The following is a 21,837-nucleotide window of genomic DNA, read 5'->3' on the forward strand; positions in this document are numbered from 1 at the left end:
CTACATATTCATCAAATCCATACTATGTGCAAAGTGCTGTACTAAGCAATATGGCACAAAGACAAACCAAAAATATATTGCTCATGCTTGAGGCAATTCAGTAGGATAATGAAGACACTGCTGGACTTAGAGTCAGGAAGTTCAGAGTTCAAATTTTATCTCAGATATTCACTGCCTATAAAACCCTGGGCAAATCACATAATGTGTCTGGCTCAGTTTCCTCATCTATAAAATGGATATAATAATAGCATCTTCCCAGGGTTGTTATAAGGAATAAATGAGATATTTATGAAGTGCTTTGCAAATACTAAAATGTTTTCTTATTATTAATTATTATGTACTATAATAGTTTGTGGCAAAGGGGCATAGCAGAAAAAAGCCTGAGATTTAATGTCAGAGGACCTCACTTTGAAACCCAGCTCTGTTCCTTGTTAACAGTGTGACCTTGAACAAATCACTTCATCAGTATAATATGCCTCATTTTCCTTATCTGCAAAATGAAGAGGGAATGAGACCAAATGACCAGGAAGCTCTCTTCCATTTCTGTCTATGATCTTGCTGAAAGAGGGAGAAACTTAATTTGACCTTCCCCCATCCCCATCACTCAGAAATGCAAAGAGACAGGGCTCCTTTCTATTAATAGGGTTTTTGCTGTACATATCAATAGTGAAAAGAGAAAATCTTGGCCTCGAAGACTCACTGATAGTGTCAAGAGGATATCAAATCCAACATTACATACTCAATAATTATTGAAGAATCATAATTCCAATGTTGATCCTCAATTCTGACCCTCCAAATAATAAAGTTTCTAGTATGAGAAAAAAGACAGAAGTAGGAGGAATTCTCCAGAAGAGAAAAATGGTTTTGAATTAAACTATATTATCTTGAATTAAACTTGAATAAAACTATAAAATCAATCAATTAAAGAGAATTACCCTCTTTTTAAAAATTTTGAACATGAATGTGTATAGGAGATAGAGGGTGGACATGTATCTTCATTGATGTAAAAAAGTGGTCTCAGGATTCTTTTATACCCTTAAAATTATTGAAGACTAAGAAAAGAGCTTTTGTTTATGAACATCATCTCTGTCAACACTGTATTCAAAAATAAAACAGCTTAGTATTATTAGGAAAAATAGTTTTAACCTTGTAGAGCTTCTGGAAGTGTTCTGAAGATCATTCCCCTAGGGATACCTAAAATATTTTGAGGAGAACTGAGAGGATTTCCAGATGAAAAACTACCTTTATAAATAAAAACAACTACTTTACTGTAATTCCCAACATTAGGCAACTAGAGGGTAATGTGGGAAAAGAGCAGGACTTCAATTCAGGAAGATCTGACATCAAATCTAACCCAGATCTTTTTTGTGGTAGCAGAGAATTGGGAATTGAGAGGATGTCCATCAATTGGGAAATGGATGAACAAATTGTGGTATATGATAGTCATGGAATACTATTGAGCTATTAGAAATCATGAACAGGATGATTAAAAAAAACTGGAAAGACCTACATGAACTGATGCAGAGTGAAGTAAACAGAATGAGATCAATGCACACAGCAAAAGCAACAATGTACGGTGATCAACCATGAAAGACTTAGCTATTCTTGGCAATACAATGATCCATGAAAATTCTGAAGGATTAATTAAAAAATGCTATTCACCTCCAGAGAAAGAACTGATCGAGCTGGATGTAGTTCAAAGCATACTATTTTTTATTTTACTTTTTTTCATTTTGTTTTGGGGTTTGGGTTTCATAGGAATATCATTTCACAACAATGGCCAATATGGAAATATGTTTTGTATGATCCTACGTTTATAGCCCAGTTCAAATTGCTTACCATCTCTGGGAGGAGAAAGAGAAGGAAGGGAGGAAGACAATTTAGATATTATAATTTCTTTTTTTTACCTGTAAACTGAATTTTATTTGGCTCATTATACTGCATTTTTATGGAAATTTTTTATTTAATTAATTAATTTAGAATATTTTTCCATGGTTCCATGATTCATGTTCTTTCCCTCCCTTCATCCCACCCCAACCCTATAGCCAACAAGCAATTCCACTGAGTTTTACATGTGTCTTTGGTCAAGACCCATTTCTATATTATTAGTATTTGCATTAGGGTGATTGTTTAGAGTCTACATCCCCTAGCATATCCCCATCAACCCATGTGATCAAGCAAATTTTTGATCAAGAAGTTTTTCTTCTCTGTTTCTGCTCCCACAGTTCTTCCTATGAATGTGGATAGTGTTCTTTCACATAAGTCCCTCAGAATTGTTCTGGATTATTGCATTGCTGCTATTGGAGAAGTCCATTACATTCGATTGTACCACAATGTATCAGTCTCTGTATACAATGTTTTCCTGGTTCTGCTCCTCTCACTCTGCATCAATTCCTGGAGGTTTTTCTAGTTCCCATGGAATTCCTCCACTTTATTTTTCCTTTGAACACAATAGTATTCCATCACCAAGGTATACCACAATTTGTTTAGCCATTACCCAATCAGAGGGCATCCCCTCATTTTCCATTTTTTGTCACCACAAAGAGCACAGATACGAATATTCTTATACAAGTCTTTTTCCTTATTATCTTTTTGGGGTACAAACCAAGCAGGGCTATAGATAGAGCAAAGGGCAGTCTGTCTTATAGCATCCTTTGGGCATAGTTCCAAATTGCCATCCAGAACGGTTGGATCAATTCACAAATCCACCAGCAATGCATTAATTTCCCAATTTTGCCACATCCTCTCCAACATTCATTTCTTTTGCTTGCTGTCATTTGGATCTTATAATTTCAAAAAAGCATGTTGAAAATTGTTATTATATGTAATTGGAAAAATAAAGTTTAAAAAGAAAATTTAAGAAAATTTAAAAAAGAAAATCTACTTGATTGACTTTTGCAGTTTATGACAGCTTTTTGGGAACTAAATACTCTTCAGCTCACTGGATTATGCTATATAATTTGTAGAACAGATTTTTCCACTGAGATATCTCCCTAGTAAACTTATTTTATCAGAACAAAACACCTTTGTCAGTATCCCTACAAGGCTTGCCAATCCTTTCCCAAATTTTCTGATTTCCAGAAAATTTTAAATTTAGTTCTTTTTAAATGTGTATACAAATACATATAAGGAAAGCAGCCATTTACATCATTTAGTGCAATGATGTGACAATTCTGAGACCCCAAAAATCATTTACGCCATCATTTCAGTCTCTTAATGGATATATTTCCCCAAAGCACCAAAAATTATATAAATGTGGCAAAAGAGTAATTCCCAGTAATTTTTCCTAATCATATTTTGGCATTCTATTTTTATTGACACCTCGATATGGGATGACTGCCAAGATTCAGCACTTTTATTTTTTTATTTTAGTTTATTTTATGTCAGTGACTTAGCAATGAAAGACAGTATGAAAATTCTTTTTAAAGGGAACACCTGATGTCGTTCCATGGTCTGTTCCCAGCAGGGAAGCTGTAAAGCGGGTTGTGCTGGCATATGTTGTCTCACTGTGTGTCCCTCTGCTCAAATCATGCTGCTAACTGTTGTAAACAAAGGAAAGATTTCTTCTGATATCTTGTCTCTTCTTTTTCTGTGAAGTAGTTCATGGAGTAAAAATGAATCAGTGTGAATCTCATGAGCTTTAGATAATCAGGTTAATCACTCTGCTGGCATATTTCTGTTTTAAACAGCCTGTAAATTAAGGAGTTTTCTACTATTGTCTGATTATAGCTTCTCTTCCAAGTTTGCTTGCTATGATCATTGTAAAATAAAATCTTTATGGTCTTAAAGTATAAAAGGCAGGATGAAAATATCCCATTCGATTTTCAAGAAAGGGGGAGAAATAGGGGAGGTCCATTACTGCTGAAACAACACTTGTCAAAGACCCATCTCAAACACATTTGGGAAAGTAGTTAAGCTGCCAGGTTTCCAATTATCACAGGGATGGGAAGAAAGACATTCAACAAAAAACACAGACTTTCCAATGTAGTTAATGGACAAGATGATTCACTGTTCTAATATGGCAAGATAAAACAGGAAGTCAATGGCTAAGACAACAAATGGAATACAAGAACTAGAAGCTTGTATTGTCCAGAAAGAGCTAATGTTTCCTCACAATTCAGACCCTAATATGCTGCACTAAAATTTACAGAGATCTCCCTTTAGAGCAAAGGTCTCACCTAATCTGAACAGAAACTTGGACTAGAACTCTGGTCCCTTGATACTATCTTACAAATGAAGAACATGCAATTCTAAGAAGTTAAGAATTTGCCCAAGTTCTCCAAGTTGATGATCAAGAGTCAGCATGAGAACTCCACCTACCTCCTAGTCAATTTTCTTCTCCACCCTACCACGTATACATAACTAGGTTACTGTACAGTATATTTTTATGTTATTTTCAATTACGATTTTATTAAACCTACCCTCAGGATTTCCCATTTTCTATAATTAAGTGTGTTTGGAGAGAAGATGAAAAGGAGTACGTATAGAACTGAATAAGAAACATGAAAATTTCCCCTGGCATACACAAGTTCTCTGACACCGGGCAAATCACTTAACCTGTCAGAGCCCCCAGAAAACTCTAAATCTATAAATTGCAGAGCATGTACATATCTGTGCTGGCAGAGGGCGCCTCCTCATCAGGGAGTTCCCTATGCTGAAGAAGTCACAAGTCTATATTAAAAAGAAACAAGATCCTCCATGCTCTCATATCTATATTCTCTCTCTCTCTCTCTCTCTCTCTCTCTCTCTCTCTCTCTCTCTCTCTCTCTCTCTCTCTCTCTCTCTTTCTCCTTTCATTATCTCATTATCTACCTCTGTACCTTGTATTTCACACCTCTTATTGTTGGAAATACAAGCACTAAGAAATTAAACTGGTTTCCACTATTTCTCTTCTGAATGAAGATAAACTGACTCAGCAATGAATCTAATGCATAAATCATTTTATTAATGAAAATCTTAATATATCTGGGGATCATCATTCAAGCCTTATGCAAAAGTCTCATGCAAAGTCTCTTTTCCTTCTTTAGGCTTAAACATCCCAACTACAGAATTATGAATATTTCCTAAAGTTGATATTTTATTTTTCATCAAGGCACCCCCCTTTTGTACCTTCTGAGTATGTAGAATCATAAAATTGTAGATATGGAGCTAGAAGAGACCTTAAAAGCCATCAAGTACAATCTCCTTAATTTACAGATGAAGAAACTGAGACACAGAGAGGTTAGTGACTTGTCCAGGGTCACATCCTTAACTAGAGTCTGAAGTGACATTGGAACCCATCTTCTTGATTCCAACACAGTGTCTTCTCCATTGTATTATACTGCCTTATTCTGTTCTTAGCTTAGAACTGAGAAGGAAATTTTTAAAAAACCTTCTCCAGCTTTTGAAAATACTTTCCATTTGCCGAGGATCATTTATTATGTTAAATTAATGTGTATTTGTGGCATATGGATGTTGTTTAGTCAATTAGTCCTTCTCTTCCTGACCCCATTTGAAAATTTCTTGACAAAGTTGCTATAGTGGTTTGTTATTTCTTTTTCTAGATCATTTTATATATCGGAAAACTGAGGTAAACAAGGTGAAGTGACTAGCCCAGAGTCTCACTGTTAATAAGTATGTGAAATAAAATGTGGTCTAAATATCAGCCTTTCTTTACAGTTCTTAAGAAATGGAAAGTCACTAATAGGTTTATAAAGAATTTATAGTCAAGAAATTGGCCAAGGAAAAGGAGAACAAGCTGACAAAACCAGAGGAATTCCAAAGTCAGATTTAAAAATACATTTTCTGAAGGATATGCCAAGGTTTCTTTCAAAATATCAGAACTTCAAGCAACCAGAACTCTAACCAGAATTCTTTTCCCTACTTGACCTTTCTTCTACTCTTAAAGATGCTAAAGGCAAGAAGGCAACCTGCTATCAATCATTCTGTTATGAAATCCCTAAGGACTTCTTGGATTCAGTATAGATTCAGCCCCATTTTCTACCTCTGCAACTCAGTATCTACCTTCCCTAATGAACACTGAAATCCTACCTAATGGCCTTAAGTAACTGTGAGGCCCTCAATTATCAAAGAAAAGTTCAGTTGTGTTCACTGTGTTAATAAAGCCTCAAAATGGAGTTTTAGAAAGATTTTCGATAACAAGGAATGAAATGTAGAAAAAATTAAAAGCTTCAGTTAAACAGGAATAAAAAGTACGTCATTCCTTGAGCTTGTCAGTTAATTGAGATATTACCCAGGACCAGCTTATCTTTCTATATACATATACTATTATATAGCATTTCTTACTGTATAATTTCCAAACATGGAACAATGGAATAAGCAGCAAGATAACAATCAGAAAACATTCCATCTATTCTCAGCCTCTGCTACAGGCTAGCTATATAATCATAGGCATTTTGCTTTAGTTCTCGGAACCTCAGTTCCTAAAATCTGAATTTGGGAGGTAGGGTCAGACGATGACTAAATTTCCTTTTAGCTGAAAAATAATAAATGTCACTTTCACTTCAAGCAATGTGATAATATCAGAGCTGGAAACTAGGAGTCAAGAAGACCTAGAATGAAATCCCACTTTAAATATTGGTTATACAAACAACCCTAGGCCAGACACTTAAACCTCATTGTGCCTCAGTTTCCTCAAGTGTAAATTGAGGATGGAAGATTAGATGACCACTAAAATCTGTTGAACTTCTAAAGTGACAACCTATAATCCCTATCTAGGAAGACCACTGCTTCTAAAGTCAGAATTCCTGGGATCGATTCTGACTTCTGACACTTCTGAATGGCGTATTCTTGGGCAAATCACTTTAACACCGAAAGCCTCAATTTTTATCTCTATGTTCAGACATTTCTCAGTTATGGCTGGCCCTTCATGACTCCATTTGAGGTTTTCTTGGCAAAGATACTAGAGTGGTTTGTTATTCCCTTTTCTAGCTCATTATACAAATGAGAAACTGAGGCAAACTGTGTTAAGTGACTTGCTCAAGTCTCACAGTTGGTATCTAAATCTACATTTGAACCAAGAAAAATAAGTCTTCCTGACTCCAGATCTGGCACTGTATTTTCTGTACCACTTTGGCTGACCTTCCCCATCTACACATCTATAAAATATGCAGATCAGATGTCCACAATTCCATACACAGAACACATTAAATACATATACATACACACACATACACATAGAAACACATTCACACTTAGAATTGTAGGATCATAAATCTTGAAAAGGAATGAGGTTCACCCAGAAGCCATCTAGCCTAATGACTTCATCTTACAAATGATGGAACAATGATCCAAAGAGGTTACATAATTTGTCCAAGATCACACACAAACAGAGCTTCTACTCTAAAGGATCCACAAGCCAAAAAAGCAGATATAAATTCTTAAAAAACCAACAACTAAAAGAAGATTCATTGCATATCACAAAGACAAAAAGGGCAATTTCTTCCGTAATAGCTAGTTTTTGGTGCTGTTGTAATTTATATTATTCTCCACACTTGCTCCTCAAAATATAAATATGGACTATAAAGCTCAAGCAATCTATCCTTTCCCTGAATTCTACGTATGCTTTTCAAAGTTCCTGAAGTGGATATACAACTGCATGCTTGAATTTTTTCCATGAATTTTTATTTAGTCAAGCCCTTATTCTCAGAACTCTTGTTGGAAAATTCAGTACAATCATCCATCTTGATTTCCAGGCCCTTGAGTTATTTTAAATTACAGATGCTTACCCAATGCTAGTTCATTTGAAACTGCAATGTCTACGTAGACCAAGATATAGGCAAGATTTGAAATCCTATTTCAAATATTTGATTTTCTTATTCCATCAAGCAGGACCAGATGAGATGGAGCTTCATTTGTAATTCTAGTTAAACTGATTTGGAATTTAAACATGTAAAATAATAGACAAAACAATTGATGTTCCTTTAAGAAAAGAATCCTGTTTGTGTCTTCCTAGAGACACTAAGCCAGGTTTAAAATGTAATCATTAGAAAACAATTTGCTGTGTAACAAGTTTCAAGTTAATAAGTAAATTAACTAAAATTTATTAAGTTCCTACTAAGCGCTAGGAACTATGCTAGATTCTAGGAATATGAAAACAAAAAACTCTCTCTATTACGTGTAGAATATTATGCTAGATATAAGAGAATGTCCCTGACCTCATGTAACTTATAGACTATTAAGAGAATCACTCATCAACATAGATATGAGTTAGAGGGTGCCAGCCAAGCCCATTAGATTTTTATATAACAGAGCCCTAAGCCAAGCATATACTATGTACCATGAAAACAAAACCTTCTAGGCAGGTTGCTATTACAATGTTGCAGGTCATTACTGAGAGCCTATGTATTTAGGAATAGATCTTTGCCAGTAGGAAAAATGTTTAAAGAAAATAATTGTCACAGAAAAAAATGAAAATTTCTCTTCTATTTTAAATGGGCAACAAATACAAGGGATCCCCTCCAAAGGGAAAGAAAATAAAAGTCAGTAACTCTCAGCCAATTGGGATTTTAAGATATAGTTTTATGTCAAGGCTATAATAAGGTGCTTTTGAAAATTAGAGGACAAATGGTAAAAATGTCTAACTTTGCAAAGAGGTCCCATTTGCAAAAGTTTCTCCCTATGTCCCCCACCATCAGTGATATGAAGAACATTAGTTTCCCAACGGACTTCCCTAAATTTTATTTGAAAATTTCACTTCTTTACAGCCAAGGCCTATATAAAAATATTATTTCTAAAACCATCATAATTTTGGTTTTATGCAGCAGTAGGAAAATATATATTCTATCTTTCTTATATTTAATTTAGAAGTTCTAAGCTGTGTGTGCTTGTTTGTGTGTTTACACTAATGACAGTTTATAACTTATGGGAAAATATCAAAAATCCAAAGTTTTACTTGGTAGCTAGGAAATTGGGGATCATAATAAATGTATTCAGTTATGCACAATAACAGCAATAAAGTACAATGATCAACTGTAAATGATTTAACTATTATCAGCAATGCAGGGATCTAAGACAACTCCAAGGGATTTGTGACAAAATTTTTAAAAGGCCATCTACTACCACAGAAGGAACCAACGGAGTCCAAATGCAGATTGCAGAAGATAGCATTCTTCACTTTATTTCCTTCTTGAAATTTTCTCTAGTGTAAATGATATGTCTTCTTTCACAAAATGAGGAATGTGAACATATGATGTATGATAATACATATATAACCTACATAATATTTTCTGCTGTCTTAGGAAAGGGGAGAAGGAACAATATCAATTTAAAATCTGCCTCAAACTTTTTTCATTAAATACTGATGATTCCAAATAAAAATTACTACCCTCTATGCATCTTATGTATGTGTGTATACATATATGTATACAATGTGTATATTACATGTATATATACATATATACATGTGTGTTTGGAGATTCTTACTATATTTATATATATGCTAAGAAATACAACATCTTAATTAAATTTTAGGTAGAAAACAATCTGCAATTAGACTTGAATCATCATGCTGGAGATGTCACTGTAGAGAAAACATTTTTCTTCCTTGCACAGCACACGTTCTTCATTACTGAACTTTTGATTCACCTTGTAAATAGCAAATCACAGCAGGGGGAGTAATTGTTTTGAAAATAGTGTGGAAAATAAAAAGGAAGCAAGAAACCAAACTAAGAGTAGCTCTTAATGGAAATCCTGCATCCTGCTAAGCAGTGAACATTAATTATAACCTGGCTGAAGTGGGCAAAGTCCACACAGATTTTTAAGACAACTAAAGCATGCAAATCTGTTGCATAGATATCAGATAATAATTCACGCATCACAGGCAATACCACACAATGAAATAATCTAACCCAAGCAATAGCAATGACTGTAATACTTTAGGGAAATCCACAAAGTCCACCAAGACATGGCATTATATATAGCTGGACCACTGAAGAATAAGAAGCAAATAATGAATAGTCTATTCATAATAATAAGGAGATTATCTGATTTGATTCTAACAAGAAACATATGAGGAAGCAATCAAACCCTAATCATCTATTATGTTTTTCCTCTGTGTGAGGCACTCTGTTAAATTCTGGGGATAGGAAGAAAGGCAAAAGTCTCTGCCTTAAAGGAACCCATATTCTAATGTGGGAGGTAGCCTGTAAATATATTCAGTCAGTACAAGATATATGCAGATAGGAGGAACTCTCAGAAGGGAAAGCACTAGCATCTGGAAGATGCAGGAAAGACCTCCTGCAGAAGATAAGATTTGAGCTGATATTGAAAGGAAGCCAGGAAAGTTAAGAAGGGGTGGGAAGGTAGAATGTTTTACTTCCATCTTTTATATAAAGAGACTGAGGTTCAGGCAATGGCTCTGAGACCAACAGCTAGTGAATAATTAAGCTAGGACCAAAATCCATGTCTCCCACCTTCAAATGCAATGTGCTTAAACTAAACTCTAAAAACTCAGTCTTGAAGTCCAGTGAAGAGCAATATATCGAGGGGGCTGACCAATCAGTCAGGATGAGATAGTTTCAAATCTTTAATTAATACATGCTGTCTGTGGGACCATAGGCAAGTCATTTAACTTTTCAGAGTCCCACACAACTATGATTTAGAACAGTTCGTGATCTGTACTGGTAAAGGGAATTTTTTCATTGGTGAAATCACTAATTCAGAACAATATAAATTTAAAATCTTCCTCAAAATTTTTATTCAATACCGATGATTTCAAATCAAAATTACTAACCTCTTTACTATTAAGAAATCCCTATAGATAGATCCCTCAGTGATATACTTCTTATGCAAGCCTTTCAAGACTGTGAATTCTTCATTCCTAAAATCACTTTCCAAGGTTACACTCTAATGCCTCACTGTGGTGTGCTGATGACAATAAATTCTTAAAGGCTATGTTAGCTGAACATACTCTGGGACATCTTATTAGGCTGAAGGACCAGCCTACCAAAGTTCAAAGATACTCACTGTTGTTGATGAAATGTATTACAACCAAGGAATTCAGGGGACAGATTTCAGGGGGAACATAAAATTGGATGAAGAAAAATAATATCTTTATTTCAATATAATCAATTTTCTTTTTACTCCTATGTGTTTTATTTTATAAATTTGTTTATGAAAAATTCTTTCAGCCCCAATAAATCATCAAAATTCTATCTTAAAATGTAAAAGGACTGCAATATTCATTGGTGTAGTCAGGCAACAAACGTTTATTAAGTGTTTACTATGTAGGGAATACTCATTCCCACAAATTCATAGGTATTTCAAGTATGAAGATGAAAAAGAAATACCCAGAATTATACATCAAGCCAAACTCTCAGTGTAAACTCCTTGAGGACAAAGACTAATTTTTTTTCTTTATATCTCTAGCACCTAAGACAATACCTAGCACATGGTAGGTGATTAGTAAATGCCTGCTGAATGGAAGGCTCAAGGTACCTTCTAAACTACATCTAGAACCAAACCAACTCCTATTTGTAACGTATGAAGTCTATTGGGCATGGAGGGGTCTAGAGACCTGAGTTCCCTTGGAATATTCTTCCTCAAAATTGCCTCCAAACTTCCCTGGCTTCTTTCAAGTTCCAGTAAAAATTCCATCTTCTACAAAAGTCCTTTCCCATCCCCTTTAATTTTAGTGTCTTCCCTTTGTTGATAATTGACTTTCACTCCATATATCTGATTTGCTTGTACAAATGTGTTTGCATTTGGTCTCCTACATTAGATTATGGCAGGGATGGTTGGGGCCTTTTTTTATATCTACTGTGCCTAGCATAGGGCCTGGCACTTGTGAGGGCTTGGCATATGTTGGGCACTTAATAAATATTTATTGATTGACTGGGTCCAAATGAAGTTTCTGGCTAGTACTAACTGTGTTCTTGGGGAATTTGCTGAATCTTTTCATGTCTCCTAGGAAAGAGGTTCTAAACTTGGGAATCAAAGATAACCAAGGAATTTAGTGGACAGATTTCAGGGGGCCCTTAAAATTGAATAGGGAAAAATTAATCTTGATTTCAATAAAATCAATTTCCTTTATAATCCTGTGTTTTATTTTATGAACTCATGAATATTAATCTAAGAAGGGTGCCATAGGCTTCACCTGATTGCCTGAGAATTATAACACAGAAAATATCAAAAACTCCCTCCCTAGAAATTGTGCACCAAGATACAAAGGGTTTGGAATTCACTTGAATTTGAATTACCCATGCTGAGGGAATAGAAGCTCCATAACGTATATTTACATTTAACATTCAGGTACCAGAGTTCAAACAGTTGAACTATACAATATAGGACAAAAGATGGCATGAAAGCCCCAAAGAGATAAACCTCCCTCAGGATTGTAAAGGAAAGCACAAAGAGAAATGTGCAAGCAATTTGATAAATAGACAGTTGACACAGCATCTCACAGCTAAGTGAACAAGGTAATAAATTGCCCCCCAGCAGAGCTCAAAATGCCACCCCCCCCCATAATATTCTAAGAAAGGAATTCTGGTGCATGGGGTGGGGTGGGAGGGTGCAGTTTGCAGGGGGGGGGGTGTATTGATTACTCCAACTGAAGATTCATCTTCATCCAGAGCATGTGAAAGCTGTCCCAAATCAAGCCTGCTGCTTAGAATCCGAGGCTCACAAGCCTCCGACAACCAGAAATTTTCAATTAATCAAATGAAATATGCAGCATTAACCCAGAAACACACGCTGTCGTTTCCAGACTCTGGCTCCAGGGCATATGAACCTGACAGGTCTAGAATTCTGTTCTAAAGCGAAGCCAAATTTCTTTATGGTGGGGGGAAAGGGGGTATATTTGGCGACTCCAATCTCAGTTAGAATCCACTTTCAAATCACTCCTTGAGAGGCAAGGTGTCAGGCAGGAGCACAACCTGGTGGGTTTAGCTCAAAGTATTTAAGAATCACGTGGAGAGAAAGCTGGCGTTCCTTTCCTAGCTGGACCCAAGCAGTCACCTGCGGGTCATTTAGCTACCCCTAGCCCAAATGCAGAAGTCCTAGAAAAGACAACCGACTTTTTTTGGGGGGAGGAGGGGGCGGAAGAAGGGAGAGAGGTGGTTCAGCCTTCAGCCCTCAGTGCAACTTCACTGGACTCCCTAACTCGGAAGGGAGGCAAAGGGTGGGAGACGAGACTTGTCAGAGCCCGACCTGACTGAGGCTGCTGACTGACCAAAACTCCCCTCCTCAGAGGACACCCAACCCAGCCTTTTTACTACTGGCACTCGTGGAGCTGCCGGGGCATTCAGCCTCGCCCATTAGGAACTCCATGCCCTCTCTGGCGCCCACTTTAATTAGTCCCCTGCCAGGCAGCAAGGCTTCCTCCTTTACTCTTGGGGCAACAGTGCCCGGTGGTCCTCCCAGCCTTGGGACAGTGTTCCAACAAACCAGCTCCCTGCACGCCCCCTCTACTACAGAGACGCTGGAGCGCGTCTAAGGAGCCCTAGGCACAGCTACCGTCCAAGACACAATCAGTCCCGCCACCCCCGGACCTCCTCTTTCTGACCCTCCACTTACCGTGCCGGGGTTGGGGCGGCTTGGGGGCCCCGGGTAGCTTGTCCCGCCTAACGCCCAGCGAGCCCTTCATCCTCCGAGATGCTGCTCCTCTGCCCCCTAGCCCCGCCATGCGGGAGCAGCTGCCGCCCCGTGCCAGGGCACAAGCACCTTCCCGCTCACCGACTGGCCTGCAAGCTGGGAGAAGGGTTGAGAACGGGGTAGCAAAGGGAGAGAAAGCAGCGGCAGTGAAGGGGGTCGCTGGGGCAGGCGGCGCTCTCGTTCTCCCTCTCTTGCTCACTCCTTCTCGCCCTGGATGCTTTTAGGCAGGCGGGCGCGAGAAGTGGCTGAGGCGGCGGTCCCGCCTCCTCTCGGTCCGGCAGCGGGGCTTCTGTCACTCAGACTCTGGCTGAGGGCTGGGGACCTGGGGTTGTCGGGCGGTGCACTCGCTCCCTCCTCGCCGCTGCCGCCTCCTCAGCGCTTGGCTCCGCTGGCCCTCAGCGTTCGCGCGTCCTCAGGCAGTAACTGGGGCCAGGTAGCATCCAAGGCATCTCGCCTGCCCTGCCCTTGGCACCTTGCTCGTTGGTGCCACAAGAGGAGAAGAAAGAGTGGAGGCTGCAAAGGGAAGGTAGAAATGAAAATCAGAGAGCCCTGAAAAGCGATCGCCTTAGATGGAGTGACTCAGGGGTGTCAGTGGGGTGGGGGAAGGGGAGAAAGGATGTGTGCCAGCATATAGGAGCCCGAACTGTTTCAGGGAGGATGTAGTATCCCCACTCTGCTCCCCAACACTCACTGCTTTGGCAGCCTTCTTTTGATATAGTGGTTCCTTTTCTGTAGAGTTTGGATCCCATCACAACACACACACACACACACACACACACACACACACACACACACACACACACACACACACACACACACACACCTTCCTCTCTTAAGACTTCCTCCCTCCTCAACTATCCTTTGACGGCCTAACCCAGAAACCTTGAAGAGCATTCTTGGGTGTCAAACCCTCAAACGATTTTGTGGTATCAATTTAGTCAAACCTGGCAACAGAACCCCCACCCCTGCAACTTCATTTTGTAGATGAAGAAACTGAGGCTCAAATACAAACCTGCCTAAGGTCACACAACTATTGGACATAATAGAAGAGGAAGCCTGTAATGATGGAATGAGCACTGACTTTGGGGTCAGACAAGTGGATACTGTGCCTCTGGCACCTCCATGACTTTGGTCAAGTTACAAAATCTCTCTTGGACTCAGTTTACTCATTTGTAAAATGAAGAAGGCGTGGAATAGGTAGCTTCCAGATCTAAATTTATGATCTCATAACTAAAATCCTTCATTCAGCCAACATTCAAGCACCTAATGTATGCAGAGCACTGTGTTAGGTACTGAGGAAAATAAAAAGTTTAGATAAGACAAGGGTCATGTGCAGAAACAAGTTCACAAACCTATTTACATTTATGCTATTCTTGCCTACCAAGGTTCATTTCCTCATCTGAGCTACTCATCTCCTCCCATGTGACTGGGCAACACCCACAAACTTGAATATAATTGTGTTCTTCTCTAGCACTAATGACCAGGGTTCTAGGCAAAACTGGCAAATCTAGCCAGGAGATCCTCAGAAAAATCATTTCTCCACCCTGTGCATTATTTTAATGAACTGCCAAATGAAAATGATCACACCTATAGCTAGCTACATGGCAATAAGGTTGTTGAGATAAAATCAGGTTCAACAGTAGTGAGAAGCTGGCCCCATAGTATGGAAAAAAGTTTGAACTCTACCTTTCATGTCTACAAGCTGTGTCAAATCAGGCAAATCTCTTTAATTCCCTTAGCCTCAATTTGTTCAGCTATAAACATGAGGGAGTTGGACTACATTACTTCTGATGTCTCTTACAGCTCTGGATCTCTAAGCCTATGATATTTCTATGTTGTGTTCCTCATCAGAATGTAAGCTCCTAAAAGCTAGGTGGCTCAGTGGATAAAGATACAGGCCTGGAAATGGGAAGACCTGGATTCAAATCTAGCTTCAGGTAATTTCTAGCTGTGAGACAGTGGGCAAGTCACTTAACTTCAATTCCCTAACTCTTACCCCACTTCTGCCTTGGAACATGGATTGATGCATGCACAGGATTGATTCTACAATGGAAGGTAAGGGTTTAAAAAAATGAAATTCCTCAGAAACAGTCAAAGAGTAGACCTGACCATCTCTTCAGATCTCAAGATTAGAGAAACAGTTTTTGCTAAAATAAGGAAATTCTCTAGCTAGAGGCAGCTGGTAACAGTGAATAGAGCATTGTGCCTCGAGTCAGGAAGATCTAAAGCTCAAATCTGACTTCTATACTTAGCTGTGTAACCCTTAAGGATAGAGGCAGTTTATTTTTCTTTGTACCCCTAATGCTTAGCATATTCTTTACACATAGTAAATACTTAATTTTTGTCTTAACTAGCTGCCTGATATGATCCTCTGTGGAGAGCCTAACAATTATGAAGTAATATACAAATATGGGTTATCTGGTTATGATAATAATTTAATAGCCATTGGACTACAAGCAAATTTTGTAATTTTATTGCTATAACCTCATTCTCTCTTCTTAAAAAGTGATCTTAAGTCCCCTGCTTTTAGACAATGTAGCAAAATATGGAGAAATTTACCTTCCTCCAGTAGAAAATTCTAGAAATTAGGAGTAGAGATGAAAAATGAGATATAGAACTAGATTACTTTATCTTAAGAGATTCTGGTAGAGAAGTTAACAGCATGAATTCTGCTTTAAGGTAGGGCAGGGAAGTATGGTATTTACTTTATAGAAATTAGTTGTATCAAATGAAGTCAGTTTCTTCAAACACAAAATTCTACTTCAATCTCAAAGGTAAACCCTTCTAACCCTTCCTTAGATCAGTTGCTCAAAGCAACAGCTACAACCATTCTTCTTACAAGCTGCAAAATATTCTGTGGTTTCCTCTAAAATACTTGGTAAGCAGAATTGATGGGATTTCCCCATGGTAAAACCAAGAATCCTTCTACCTCTTCTTTGAGATCCATCCATTTTTCACCCTTGTCTCTTCACATCCCTCCCAGCCTTGTAGCTTCTATTAATTAAACAAACAGATAGACACACAAATCGTCTTTTCTATAGTTTCAGGTTTCTTAGTTCCTGCAGTCTTTCAGAGTTTTGAAATCTAGAGGGAATGTGCAGGGTATGAACCATGAAAGCCTTGAACTTCAAGATATAGATCTCACTTTTAAAATTCATGTGCAATTTTATTCCAACTGTTATTAGTTTTTTTTTTTTTCTAAAGATACTATAACTAAGCATAAGCCCATGGCAATTTTACCTTGATATTTTTGTTCAGAAGGCTTCCCACAGGAAAAAAAAAGAACAAGAAACAAAAACATGATTGAAAGTTCCAGTAAACTAACATGGATACTTAAGGTGTTCTATTTTGTTTTAAGATAGCAGACTGAGACATTTTTCTCTCTGCTCTCAATAGCATTGAAACCCATGAAATATTATCATAGCTAGACCCACTTTGAAAATGTTATTGGCTGCCATTTTGCTTCCAGATGAAAAACTGCATCACAAATCAAACTTGATATCTTTTAGCAATGAAAAAATCTATTACATTAGTCAGTTCCTTTATTTTCCCATAATAATTTTCAAACATTAAATGATGAGGTCATTTACACAGATATGTGAGCATCACAACCTGGAGATGTCTTAAAAACTAATAAAAATGTATTGAAATCTCCCTTATATGTAACACAATTTTTTTCATTTGAATAGTATGTTATAGGATACTATGGTCCCCCAAAAATTATGGTAAATACAAACTGTAGGGTTCAAATTTGAACTTGGGTTAAATTCTGCCTCAAGGGGTGGAATCAGGATGGCAGAGAAGACAGAGGGATCCATCTGATTTCCACCAAATTACCCTCTAAAAACCAATGATGTAATACCTCAAAATGAATTCTGAAGTGGCATAAACCATAAAACAGAAAAAGTAAAGTAATTTCACCTCAAAACAACATAGAAAGCCACTAGGAGGGATCAGTGCATCATGGTTGTAGAGGGGGAACTCAGACTTCCAGGGCAGGCCCTACCACAACAATAGGCTTTGGGTGAAGCTAAAGCTGTATAGCCAAAGCTTCTGGAACTCTCAGCCACAGATGGTAAGGGGTAGGCAGTCAGAGAAATGAGAAGGAGATTATAAGGGTTCATTTGATGGCTCTGGGTGCAAGACTTGTCACATTGCACATACACAGAACCAGATCACTCCCCTGGAGCACAGTCCCAGGTGAGGAGGACTACCAACATATACCATCACTTGCAGCCACAGGAGATCATGGGACCCTGATCACAGTTCCAAGGGATAAGAGAGTGCTTGAGGTTACTAAAAGATCAGAGCACAGGCTCTGAGAGTATTAAATACAACTCCCCTTATAGCATACTACCTTGGAAGAACTAAAAGCAGAGAGATCCCCATTACCAGCTCTGAAGGCATCTGGACAAAGAACCTAATGTTTGGAACAGTGTTCTCCCTTCACCATAATTACAAAGCCCAACTTTAACAGTTTTTTTTTAATGTATAAGAAAAGAAAAAGGTGGGGAAATGGGGAAAAGACAAGAAAATGAGCAAACAACAACAAAAAAAGCTCAACATTTTGGTGACAGGGTATACCAAACTCAAAATACAGCAAAATCAATATTGCTTAAACCAAAGTCTCCTAAATTATGTTAATTATGAGAGAGTTAGAAAAAATTGGGGACAGAAATAAGAGTAATGCAGGGAAATCATGAAAAGAAAGCCAACAGCTTGGTAAGAGACACAAAAAATATGGAAGAAATTAATATCTTAAAAAACAAAATAGGCTAATTGCTAAAAGAAGCAAAACAATCAAAAAAATAGATGAAATTTCTAAAAAAAACAGAATTGGCCAAATGGAAAAAGATATAAAAATGCACTTAAGAGAAAAATTTCTTGAATGCCAAAATTGGTCCTTTGGAAAAAGAGGTACAAAAATTCACTGAGGAAAAAAATCTTTACAAAGTAGAATCAGCCAAATAGAAAAGGAAGTACAAAAACTCACTCAAGAAAATCACATATTAAAATTAGAATTGGGCAAATTAAAGTTAACGACTCTATGAGACATCAAGAAACAATCAAACAAAATCAAAGGAATGAAAAAATGGAAAAAATTTAAATATATCATAGGTTAAAACAACTAACTTGGAAAAACATTCTAGGAGCTATAATTTAAGAATTATTGAACTACCTGAAAATCATGATAAAAAAAGAGCACAGATATCATCTTTCAAGAAATCATCAAGGACAGTTGTCCTGATATCATAAAACCAGAAGAAAAAAATAAGAATTGAAGGAATCCACCAATCACCTCCAGAAAGAGATCCCCCAAAGATCCCAGGAATATTATAACCAAATTTCAAAAACTCACAGGTCTTGGAGAAAATATTACAAGGAGGCAAAAAAGAAACAATTCAAATTTTGTGGAGCAACAGTAAGGATAACAAGAGACTTAGATGCCTTTACATTAAAGTATTAATGAGCCTGGAATAAGATATTCCAAATGGCAAAGGAATTAGGACTTCAACCAAAAATCACTTACCTAGCAAAACTGAGCATAATCCTACATAGGAAAAAATGAGTATTCAATGAAATAGAGGAATTCCAAACATTTCTGATGAAAATACCAGAGCTGAATAGAAAATTTGATTCTCAAATACAAGATTCAAGAGAAACATAAAAAGGTAAACAGAAACAGAAAAAGGTAAACAGAAAAGAGAAATCAGAAGATGTCCAATAAAATTAAACTATGCACATCCCTAGAAATGGAGAGGATTCTTGTAATGATTCTTTTCATTATGATGTCATTAGGAAGGTGTGGATATAGAGGGCAAGGCTGTGTGTTGAATATGATGGGATGATATAAAAATTAAATTAAAGTATGAGAAAGAGGAACTTATTGGGAGGAGAGGGAAAGGGAAGAATAGGGTGGAGTAAATTACTACACATAAAAGAGGCATGAAAGAATAGTCACAGTAGAGGAGAAGAAGGGAGATGTGTGGAGGGGAGAATATGAACCTTTCATTATCAGAATTGGTTCAGTGAGGAAAGATATACACAATCAATTGTGTATAGAAAGTTATCTTTCCCCTACAGGAAAGTAGGAGGGGAAGGAGAAAGGGTTTGGGGCTGAGAGAAAAAAGGGCAAATTGGGGAAGGTAGGAAGTCAGATACTAAAAAGTGGGAACTAATATGGAGAGTAATATACAGTAATCATAATGGTGCAATTTTTTACATGTTCCTCTAATAAAGGCCTCATTTCTGAAATACATAGATAAATAAGTTTAATATATAAGAATACAAGTCATCCCCCAAATGATAAATGGTCAAAGGACATGAACAAACAGTTCTCAGACCTTTAATTAAAACTTTGTATCATCATTCAAAAAATACTCTAAATCACTCTTATTTAGAGGAATACAGAACAAAACAGCTCTGAGGTACCACTCCACACCTCTGAGATTGGCTATTTTGACAGAAAAGGAAAATGACAAAACTTCAAGGGGATGTGGGAAAGCTGATCCAATCATTCAGGATAGCAATCTGGATCTATGCCCAAAGGATTATATTATATTTGACCTAATTTAAGAGCTAATTTAAATATTTTGTATCCCAAAGAGCTAAAAATGGTGGTACCTATATGTACAAAAATATTTAAATTAGCTCTTTTGAGGAGGGAAATATTTGGGAATTATGGGGATGTCCATCAATTGGGGAATGGCTGAACAAGTTATGGTATATGATTGCAATAGAATATTATTGTGCTCTAAGAAATAACAAGCAGGAGGAGCTAAGAAAAACCTGGAAAGACTTACACAAACTGAAACAAAGTGAAATGAGCAGAACCAGGAGAATACTGTATGTACAATGAATTACAAAGTATTCCTGTCACTTTATAGTGAATTACTGTGAATATTAGCTAGCCTCAGCAATACAGTGATCCAAAACAATCACAAAGGACTCATGTTAAAAAATGTCACCTACTTTCAGAGAAAAATTGCAATCTAAACCTAGACCAAAGCAAAGTTTTCTAGTTCCTTAATTTTTTTTCTATTTGAGTTTTGCTCCACAAAAGTATTAATATGGAAAAATGTTTTACATGATTGCATGTGCTAAATCTATATGAGATTGTTTTTCACCTCAAATAGGAGGTTGAGGGGGAGGGAGTGAAAGAATTGAAATCTCAATTTTCTTTGAAAATGTTAGAAATTGTTTTTACATGTAATTATGGAATAAATAAATTAAATTTTAAAAATTCTACCTCTCAAGTTTACAATATGATTGACATGAGGCAAGTCACTTAATATTCCTGGACCTCAGTTTCCTCATGTATTATTTAAGGTCAATGGAATATGTGGCCTCTGAGGTACCTTATAGTTGTTGATGTTGGTGATGGTGATACAGTTAGGTGACATACAGAATAGGATGTGGGGCATGCAGTCAGAAAGACTCCTCTGACCTCAGACACTTGGTGGCTGTGTGACCTGGGCAAGTCATTTAACCATGTTTGCTTCATTTTTCTTATTTGTCAAATGACTGGAGAAAAAATGGAAAACCATTCTATTATCTTTGCTATAAAAGCCACAATGGGGTCACAAAGAGTGAGACACAGTTGAAAAAACTGAACAGCATGGTCCAAGTAGGTGGTAATGAGAAGCAATGGCCACAGAGGGAAGACCAATGATGAAATGGATTCAACAGATCAAGAGTCAATCAATGCCAATGTATCTGTTTTCAAAAAATTCTTCTCAAATGTAGAATAATTCCTGATTTGTTTCATTTATAGTACTACTATATCACATGCAAACTGGCATCTAACCATTGCTTTTGATTATGACTTTCTCTTACTCCGTGAATCAAGTGGCCTCTTTTACCTGTATGCATGCTATTAATCTAGTCAGATCTTCAAAATGCCTTGTCTATAATCAGAAAATCAATAGTACAGTCAAGACTTTCTACTTGCTGGAAGGTCAGATATTCCCCTAGGTCATGCAAACTCTCAGTTCTTTAGATTTTTTCAAGAGTGTAGCAATCAGTAGTTCATTCATTATTTCTCTCTCCCTCATTATGATCAATTCATTTTTCCCCCAGGAATATATTTCCTTGATAAGATCTTTTCTTTTGCTCCTCTCTAGTCTGCTCACTATTATTATCTCCAGCAATCTTGAAATATTACTTTTATTGATTGATTGGTTCTATTAAAAATGTAAATTGAGAATGCATAGAAACTCACCTGGCATCAAAATATTAACCCCCCCC

General features: G+C 37.2%; 1 long non-coding RNA gene across 1 annotated transcript; it reads right to left on the reverse strand.

Annotated features, from left to right (window-relative positions):
• Positions 1 to 992: 992 nt before the first annotated feature.
• LOC130454667 (uncharacterized) lies at positions 993 to 19,313 on the reverse strand. Its single transcript, XR_008912483.1, has 3 exons — positions 19,121 to 19,313; positions 13,513 to 14,103; positions 993 to 3,589 (listed from the first exon to the last, which is right to left on the reverse strand). It is a non-coding gene; the product is annotated as an uncharacterized LOC130454667 (long non-coding RNA).
• Between the last annotated feature and the right edge of the window lie 2,524 nt (positions 19,314 to 21,837).

The sequence above is a fragment of the Monodelphis domestica genome, chromosome 5 (genome assembly GCF_027887165.1).
Source record: "Monodelphis domestica isolate mMonDom1 chromosome 5, mMonDom1.pri, whole genome shotgun sequence".
Taxonomy (NCBI): domain Eukaryota; kingdom Metazoa; phylum Chordata; class Mammalia; order Didelphimorphia; family Didelphidae; genus Monodelphis; species Monodelphis domestica.